General features: G+C 42.0%; 1 long non-coding RNA gene across 4 annotated transcripts in view; it reads left to right on the top strand.

Moving 5' to 3' along the window:
* The first annotated feature begins 7,163 nt into the window (after positions 1–7,163).
* Positions 7,164–10,056, top strand: part of LOC113990279 — a 42,731-nt gene continuing 39,838 nt past the window's right edge. For all 4 annotated transcript variants that reach the window (XR_005564058.1, XR_005564056.1, XR_005564055.1 and 1 more), the window contains exon 1: positions 7,164–7,276. This is a non-coding gene — a long non-coding RNA (uncharacterized LOC113990279). The remainder of the gene's footprint in view (positions 7,277–10,056) is intronic.

Genomic DNA, 10,056 nt, shown 5'->3' with positions numbered 1-10,056 from the left:
CTGAAACTTGATTTCCTCAGTATAGCTGCATTAGCATTCAGCTGTGGGTATGTAAGATAATAGTATTAAAAGCAACCTTCCATCCTGTTGTCATGGATGCAGCACAGCCCAATCCTGGGAGCACTATACCACCAGTCTTTGTACAATCTCATTTTTATCTACAAATTTTGATTTAATTACAGCAGAAATTCGGCAGTGCTATATAATATATGATTTTATTTTCCATTCTAAGCATTAAAATGTAAGAATTGAGCAGCTCGTGTTCTTTGTCCGGTGCTCTTTTTTTTTTTTTTTTTTTTTTTTGCATTCCAAGTATCTGTCAGTATTAGTTATGAGACTGTGTGAAATAAGTAGCCATGAAAGATGCCTGCTTTTATGACAGAATGAGTGGTTTCATGAATTTTAAAGGAGCACATTTGTATTTTCTCTTCTTGAACTACATGGGCTACTCGCAAATATGACAGAAGATAATTGTTGGAGGAATTATGATGCCTTTCAAGATTTTCCAGGATATTACTATTTTCATAATCTTTCATTTATCAGGTGCTACGGTTTGATTTATTTATGTATGTAATTTGGAAATTAAAGCACTCCCACTCTGTCAGCACAGGTACATGTTTTCTTCGTGGGGCTCGTACTCCTGTTAGCGAAAAATAATGAATGTGCTAATTTTTTTGTCAGATCCTCCAGAAGCGTGTCAGGATCGGAGGGGACTCAGGGATTATCCTGGGCCACGTGAGACAGTGTGGAAGGGCTGGTGCCTCCGGATGGCGGGAGCGGGGATTTCAATCTCCAGCACCAACTGTGGCACCAGGCAGGGCTTGTGCTCAGTTTGTTAAGATTTAAATGAATGCATTGTTAGCAGGGATTTTGTGCGAGTGAGTAAAGGCTTGGAGCCTTTAATTGACTAGGAAAATCTTTTTAGTTGTGATTAGAGGGACAGATACTCAGCTGGCGAGGGCTGATGGTGCTCCATTGAATCAATTTTCATACCCTGTCTGCAGTCAATGGAGCAGGGCTCGTTTATAACCCACTACCTGGCCTGTTATTGGAAAAAAAACCCCCACATTTCAAGCCTGATATCTGAGTGGTACAGTAACCTTTTATCAGGGAGCTGCTTGGCTTGATTTAAAAATATGTATCAAAATCTGTGGTAAAATCCTTGGGTTTATGAATTCAGTGGCATGAGCTGTTTTCATTTGGGTGGGAGCTTGAGCGTGGATGGAAACCTCTGGCTGTGTCCTATTTGCTTGAAAGCAGTGATAGATCTGCCATACTTTCATATTTAGCATAAGGTTGTCTTCTTAAAGACCAAAATGAAGCATGTTTATATCTGTATGAAACATCTCTATATCTGTATGAAACATCTCCATATCTATATGAAGCATCTCTATATCTGCATGAAGCATCTCTATATCTATATGAAGCATCCTTTAAAGACTAAAGGAGGCATCTCTATACCCCTTTCTGTTTTAGCCTTGAAGTATTTGTATTTTTTTCCTCTTGGTAATATTATCTCACTTTCCATCCTGTGATAAATGCATAGCAGGGTTTTATTTTATGGTTAAAAGAAAGAATTCTGAATATCTTTATGTATTAAACTTGTCCCTAACATCTGAATATTATCACTGAAAATCCCCTCTCGGAATTCTGTGCACGCCCATAATTAAACTGCTCTGAAAGGTGCAGTCAGGAAAACCAGGCACCAACATTATGGAGTGAAAATTAAAGAGGCAAAACATCAGAGTGTCTACTGTATGTGCCTGCTGTTAGACACTCAAGCATGGAGAACAGGATACACCTCCATGGATGGATAGTTTTCCTTATTAAAAAAACACAGTAGGACTCACAGTAGGGGAACACACTAAAACAAGGCTTTGTAGTAATTTCCTTGAAAGAAATTTCCCAAGATAGCAACTTAAAAAGCTTTTAATCTCACGACTGGCTGTATGGTGAGTTTTACTGGGGGTGGTATAAAAAAGTCCATTAGGGTACAGCTGATCTGGTAGAGCTGGTCTGAAGCCTCTTCCTGCCCCAGAAAAGGATTAGACTTTCCTTGCACCAAAACAAGGGTTGAATAGATAGATGTGACTCCTGAATACATATGTGTCCAGTTGGAAGTTATGTGGGAAAACACAAACCTCCCTCAGCAGCTGAAATATTTGACCAAACTTGGTGTTTTGCGACACCGAACCGATGCATTAGATCAAGGTTTCTTCTCCAGATCTAAATGTGAAACTGCTGTCACTCGTGATTTTGAGCTGATATTTTACTGTGGGTCTCTGGGCACTGTCCTTTAGCACTTGGGAGGAACATAAAGTGTTTCTCACAAATTCCTGAAGAAGTGTCTGACGTGACCGTGTCCTGCAGCAGCTCCTTGTGCTGTGACACTCCAGGAGCTTCCTCGCTGGACTTTGCCTGTTCTGTACCATCTATTCTATATGACTGTTAGACCTCTAAGTAAAAAAAAAAACCCAACCCAAATCTGGATGAATTCCCACTCAAACATGCTGGAAGGCTGCCATGTGTGTTATGGTTGTAACTTTTAAACCGGTGTGTCTGCTCCGTGCGGCTCTTGGTGCCCCTGTAGGTGTCGAGGGCCACCCTCTGAAATCCTGGGGCTCTTCCTCAGCCACCTCAACCCTGTTTTGATGCTGTGACCAGGGACAGGTGACCCCAAAAGTTTGGTAGAGGAAGCTGGAGGCTGTAGGTGCAGCAGGAGCTGCCCAGCCAACGTGTGTGAGCGTTGGCAGAGATTTAACATCTTGTACCTATCTTGTGTCAGGGAGCTGAGAACAGGGAAGGAACATGTCTGATAATGTGTTTCACATTGAAATAATTAAAGAGAATTGTTGCTGGAGGGAAATATGCCTTTAAAAATTAACCCTGACATCTCTCTGACAATTCGGTGTTTTACAAGAGATCCTTTTTTCCCCTTCCTTCTTTTTTTTTTTTTCTCTTCTTTAGTTTTACTAAACTTGATATGCATTTTTCAGCACTTTAGAAAATGCAGAGCCTTTGAAAAGTTCCCTGTACGAACAGCCTGTACTTGCAGGAGCAGTCCCATCTATTTTCCACTGAACTACTCGCAGGACTGATGTTTCAAGGAACGGGTCTGAAGTAAATGACACGTTCTGCAATGCCTGGAGCCTCTGCTAGTTATTATTGTTTGAATCTATCTCTTGATTGCATATATTGCAGTCTTCTATCACACAGGGAGGCACTTTGGAAATCTCAATGTTGTTCCTCAAATAGCCATGGAGCAGCTCGCTGTTTTATTTCTTGTGACGGGGAAAAAAAAAATCCTTGGAAATTGAAAGTAGTCATTTCCATTAAGCACTAAAAGTTTAAAGATGTTCTTTTTGATGGAGCTGGAGTGTTTGAAAACAAATGGGAACATCTCTAGGAACAGTATTACTTACTTTTTAAAATTCTAGATGTGGCAACGGCAATTATACTCATGTTGTTGTCATCTGTAGAAAGTTAAATATACAAGCAGATGCCGGTGTTCAGGAAGTTTGAATTCATTGTATTGTGGCTGTAACAGTTATTTACCAGTTCAAGAATTGTGCAACGTTTTATTGGGGTGAATCACTGTATTTTCAGTTCTTCATTTGATCATAATTTGTGGGTCCGGGGATAGGCAATGTGGGGTTTCTCTCACTTTGATTATTTACTCACTAATTTGAAGGTGGATTTGAAGGTTGTGAAAGGGTGGATGAGGTGGCAGGATTTGTGCCTGATGCTCAGGCTGCTTCTCCTCTCTTTGCTGTGGCTGGAGCTGCCTCAGTCCCTGCGTGTGCCCGGGGGGGAATCCGAGCCCCTTATTCCAGCCACGATGGCTTGGAATCTGCACTTCCCTGGCCTGAGGAGAGGCTGAGGTGCTGCTCAGGCATTTCTGGCTTTCAGTTCTTCAGCTCAGAAAACAGACATGCAAATTGTCCTTCAGATGCTGAAAAGTTGGGTTTTTTTAGGTTTTTTTTCTTCCTTTTTTTCTTCTTTTGAGTTATGGGCGACCTCATGGGAGGCTATCACAGTACAATGTACAGGAGCAAGCTCATACTTTATATTTTTAATTTAGAGTCTCAGGTTGCAGAGCAGATTCCTGGCTGACACACTCTGTGTCCTCTGGTGCACCCCAATTTGGTGTAACTGGTCTACAGCAACAGAGAATTTCCTTGCAGGAGCCAAACCCTCCTTCATCCCTTAGTCAGGGGGAAGAGATTCAGCCTCATATTTCCTCCTCCCCTGAACTTTTAACAATTTGGGGATCTTGGGGCTCAATCCTTCAAGATGCTGACTACCCCCATGGGTGCTTAAATCAGGATAACTGAGGGCTCGTGGTGCTCCTTACGACTGGGAGCTTCATTAGCTAAAATTTAAAACACAAAATACTTTAAAAAACACTCCTCAAAAACATTTTTCTTGGCTTGGGGAATGATTTTTGCCCTTTTTTATAAAAACAGCAACTGCAGAAGTATCTGTTAGCTGCTGTGAGGTGCTATAAAGCTATCTGTACACAACATTGCTTTTTGGCTATTAGAGGCTCATTAAAAAAATTAAAGTCCCCACAATTTACAATATTTTCCATTGAAATAGCATGTTAACACATTTCTTTAATCAGTGTGTAACTGTCAAGGGAAAGAACAATTCATCTAGTATATGCATGCATTAGGAAAAAAAATTATCAAATTTAATTTTATTTGTTTTATATTCAGGGCTTTTTTGAAGGAATTCCTGCAGGGAAATGGTTAATCTATTTTTAACTAAAGCTTACTTTTGTAATCTATCCAGTGCTTAGAGTTCTGTCATTGATCTATGATTTATGTGATTTAAACCACCTCTTGGCTGTAACATTGGTTTCTATCCAAGATGCTGAGCTGAATACTAATTACGAGATCAAATTTATGCTGTTGGGCTGAGCAGCTGAAGGAGCTTTCCAGGCAGGACTCCCTTAAACCAAGCCACCACTGAGCATTAGTGAAATATTTGGTGAGGGGGATGGGGAAAAAAAAAAAAAAAAAAAGCTGGAAAAGGGGGAGAAAAAAAAAAACAAGCAGGAAAACTGAAGTGTCCTTTGCAAGCTTTATTATTTTCAGTTCTCCTGCCCGAGTGTTCAGTGCCACGGGCAGATATTCCGTGTGTGTGAGCCTGTGAATATGCACATGGGGCTGTTTTTCCAGCAGAATCTCACTAATTCACCCTAACGATTGGGAAACCCACTGAGAGAAGCCAAATGGCACGAGTGAGCAAACAAATAAATATGATTGAGGATGTTTTATTCCGAGATGTATTTTCTGCCTTTATTTTGACAAGTATCACATTGTCAGAATGATTTATGGTATTTCAGAGCGTACCAGGAAATGCACTGTAGGATGGGTTCTTACAGTAAGAAAGTCTTGGTAACAATAGCTTTGCTTTACCTCTCCTTAAGGCATTTTTTTGCTGAGAAATAAGCCAAACCCACCAATTTTATAGAAAACACAGGTTTTAGGCTTTCCTTCCGTAAGGATCAGTGACGTTCTTCCATTTACCTGCACCACACTTGCAGAAGAGGTCGGGATGGCAGCAATTTGCTTGGGTATAGGGGGGTCAAAACGTGTGCAAACAGCTCGGAATCCAAAATCCAGTCAGAACAAAAATGAAATTTGGAACTGGAATTTTATTGATTATAATAATTTTTGAGAGAAAACATGTTCTGACGCGTCATCTGACTTTCACCTCTGTTGGTACAACGTTGAAGTGTTTCATTTTGGCGATGCTGGGATGGTTTAATTTGTTCAGGGTTCATTTTAATTAATTAATTAATCCTTTTTGTGTTTCCCATATGCTTTGTCTTGTTTTTTTTTTTACCATTTGCAGCCAGCCGACGGCGTATCATTAAAACACAACGTTTTCATAAAATGTTTGCACAAATTCAGTTTCGTCAAAATGTTTTCAAGTATCTTACAGATCCTTTAAGGATCTTTAGCCTTCTGAGCTGGGGAAAACATTGGAATTTCTCACGGAGCAGGAATTCTGGGTTGTGGCTGTGGAGTGGTGTGTTCTGCCCTCGGGGCTTGGGAAATGCAACCTTGGCCAACGGATTAAGGTGTAGGTGATGTCCTCAGACAGATCAGGGGAAGGACTGGGATCCTGTTTTGTTTTCCCTGTGTTGCCATTGTTGTCTGGAGCTGGTTGGAGGGGCTGTGTGTGCTGACACCCCTCCCCTGGCAGAGGTTATGGAGCCAGCAGGTCATCCCGCTCCGGCCGCAGGAGGCCCTTTAGTGGGGAATTAGTTTCCTTTTATCCTTATTCTTGCTCGCTTTAAAAACAAAACCCAAAGCAAATAATAATAAAAAAAAAAAAAAAAGAGAGGAAAAAAAACCCCCAACCCAGAAACAGAAATAAAACAAACAGAAAACCTTGAAAAAGTTTCTTCCAAGGGCAATTTTAAATAGCTACCTTTGGTTGTGTGTCTATTGCTCGTGATCTTCCTCATTTCTTATTTCTCTCATTTCTAATGTGGAGAAATTAATATTTCAGATCATTTTGCCTTTTAAACTGATATTATTTATAGTCCACTCGATGTCATATTGGCTTTTTAATGTGCATTGTTACAAACCATTTGCAATGAAAATAATCCCCATTGTGTACATTCGGGGAAAAGTTTCTGAATATCCACATGTACACGTGATACAGGATGGGATGAGCCTGGGGACAGTTCTGTTAAGAGGAGCCACAGTTCCTGACCCCATCTGTGTGCTTTGTTCTGCTGTGATGCCCTCCTTACCCACCTCCCCTGTACCTACAGTAGGTTCATCTCTAAACGCTGCCAGCTGTAAATGCAATGAATTTCCTCACAGTCTTAAATCTGCAAAAATTACTAAAAATCCTGGAGGAGCCCAGGGACACTGAGGACACCCCAACATCATGGCTGTAATTGCAGCCAGGTCACTTTGCCAGCTGACAGTAAGTGCTGGATGTGACACATTCCCTCACTGCTTATGCGGGGAAATAATTTGCACCATCAGTGGTGTTGTTGATCTCGAGTGATATGAGGTAAAACAACAGCAGTGAAGATGGGGCTGGAGTTAATTGCTGTCACGGTCTGAGGGACTTCAAAGGAAGGATTTTACCAGAAGCCTCATTAAATGGGTTGGATATTTTGCTGTGCTGAACAGGTGGCTGAAGTGCTCCAAAGGGAAGAGTTTGAAGATGGGAATCACCTCCGGGACTCTCCATACCCGTGAAGCTGCCAGGGGGGAGAGGAGCTCCAGCTCCAGGGATATCCAAGGTGAGCCAAGGGATGTCCATGGGTCAGGGAGGGTTTGGGGAGTCACAGACCCCCAGATACCCCAGTGGTGTCCAAATCCTGAGCAGGTGCTGCTGTTTCTTGGAACCACTGGCTTGTGGGACTGGGGCTGTGGATGTCACACGGGGCTTGTGTGGCCTCAGGGCGGTGGCTGTGCCTCATGGCCAGGGCTCTGGGTGCCAGGGCAGCCTTTCTGCCCTGCACCAGGGCTTGCTCTCACCTCCACTGTGCCTCTTACATAGCTTTTAAGAGCAAAAAGTCATCGAGGAGGAGAGGAGTCCTCTATAAAATACAGTATAGTAACATTCTAGAGGAAACATATACAATATTATGTGTGTATATATATATACATATATATATATATACACACTAAGTGTATGTTCTGCTTTTCCTTTTCTTTCTTTGCAGAAGAACTGTTAAATTAACAATTGTGGCTTTGACAATGATCTGTGGAGGTTTTCACTGAAAGTACAAAAACTAAAATCACAGTGATTTAGCACATAAATGTATATTTAAAATCTGATTCCTGCCTGCTGGATAAGTAGATATTGTGTATACCTTCACGTATATATCAATAGTACAAAAGGCAATTTATTTCCTCAGTCATCATAAAATCAGAATAGAATGGTTTGGGTTGGAAGGGACCTGAAAGACCATCCCATTGCACCCCCTGCCATGGGCAGGGACACCTTCCACTAGCCCAGATGGCTCCAAGCCCCATCCAGCCTGGCTTTGAACACTTCCAGGAATGGGGCAGCCACAGCTTCTCTGGCCAAGGGAATAATGACAAGGGAAATTCAGCTTTCCTCTATCTCTGCTTACATAGGAATGCTCACTAATCCCATACATGTAAAATGGTTTGAAGAGTAAAAGGTTTTAAGTCAACTCAGGCTGCTGAACATCCAAGAAGAGAAAGACCCCCCCCATAAAAATGGGTTGTTTGCCCTTGGGAATCTATTTATCAGCAGCATTAAAAAAAATCCCAGGAAACGAACATCAGAGAAATCCAAACCACAACAAGGCAAGATTTGGGATCCCTTCTTAAGGGAGTAGGAGCCCCAGAAGAGGTCATGTGCCTTTGAAGCACTGCTTGGTTTTCATGAAAAATGGACATAAGTTAAGATACAAGTTATAAAAAAGAGTAGGAACTCTGTGATTTCTGCAAACCAGTGGAAATTAATAAAACCCAGGGCTAGCTATTAGATAAACCCGAGCAGACAAAGTGTGGGTAACTATCCGTAGAGGGGCTGACATGATGAATGATGATGGATCCAAACTCATCTGAAGTTCTTTAGGAATAATAGCAGCCTAAAGTCATTTCTGTAGGGTACCTAAATGTGCCTGAAACACAACAGTGTATTGAAGGTTGCATATTATGCTGAGAATGACAAGTATTTATGATTGGAAGGTCTCTGGGTTGGGATTATCAGTTTTTGTGTATCTTTTCTCAGTTCTTTAATCTTTGATTTAAAGACCCATCCAGAGATAAAAAAAGGGCTGATTCCTAGAATTGTCCCCCAGAGACAGTAAATACCCTCTTACCTCAAGAAAATCAGCAGTGCCTGGTACTACACAGGTGTTTTTCTTTTGGAGCAAGGAATGTCCTCCTTGAGCTGGGGAGAGGCACCTCAGGGGCAGGAAGGAGGGTAGGTGAGGGCTCAGCTCAGCTAAGCTTGGCTCAACTCAGCTCCTTCCTAGGAGTGGGAAAGAAAAATCCTACTGTGCAGTGCCAGTTGTGTCCAGTGAATTTTATGTAAATGCGGTTGCAAATGTTGTTGAGTTTGTTTGGGCCTTTTTTAAAGTGGTTTTTTTTTTTTTAATTCATGGTCACAGAACTCGTGGTTCAATGTGGCAGCTGAAGACAAATAACAGGTAAAAGTGTAAAGAATCGACAGAAATCTGTGTGATCGTGAGGGGGATGAAGTGGAGTTTTAGAAGCAAAATGCTCCTTCTGCAGAACTTCTGCCTTCCAGTTGTCTTTGTGTCTCCGGAGTGTTGTCGCCTCGTTCCAGCGAGAGCGAGAGATTTTTGATTGCAGGTTGTTCTGCAAGCACGACAAACACAATCTGCATTTGTCTCAGCTTTGGAAGGGGAGAAGCTGTGCAATGCACAGATTGATTTGCAAGACCTTAAGGTTTCCAGCTTTCCCTAACCTTTGCTAACAAACTGCAGCAATCTGTTCTTTGAGCGTGTTCCTCCTCCTGGGTCTGTAAGAGCCTTTGAGACAGAGCTCATTTTTCCAGCGTTGACTATAGAGATTTGTGATTTTAGATGTGAATGTCCCTTTCTCAACCCTGCTACCAGTGACCCAGTGCATAGTAAGTGTCTCACATTATAAAGTGGTTATTCACAGAGGGCTCTGACCAGCGCTATCTGGAGGGTGGGAGATGCTTTCCCGGCAGTGGGATGTGGATGTCGTGGGGCAGATCTTCAGCCAGGAGAAAAATCCTGCTTGGTCCTGCAGCTCAATGGGTGTCTGTTAATTCATGTGGAAAATTCGTGACCCCAGGGAGACCACAAAGTTCAGTGTCCTTGAGTGAGGGCCACACTTTGCAGTCAAGATCAAAATGTCTTTCTTCCCAGAGTTCCCTTGAATTTGGATTTTTCTGTAAGTCCTTCAAATTGTTTTATACTGAAACCTACAGTATTATTCAGGAACGGATTATTGAGGAATGATCCGTGTGTTCTCCCTTTCTCTTTTGTTAGGTTATTGAATCTCCATACCCTTAGGAAGATGGAGCCCTGAAATCTCACCTGGATCC

Source organism: Pipra filicauda, unplaced genomic scaffold (genome assembly GCF_003945595.2).
Source record: "Pipra filicauda isolate LSUMZ 115617 unplaced genomic scaffold, ASM394559v2 scaffold281_size1565311_pilon, whole genome shotgun sequence".
Classification (NCBI taxonomy): Eukaryota; Metazoa; Chordata; class Aves; order Passeriformes; family Pipridae; genus Pipra; species Pipra filicauda.
Note: the sequence above shows the minus strand (reverse complement) of the source record. Positions and strands in the feature narration are given on the sequence as shown.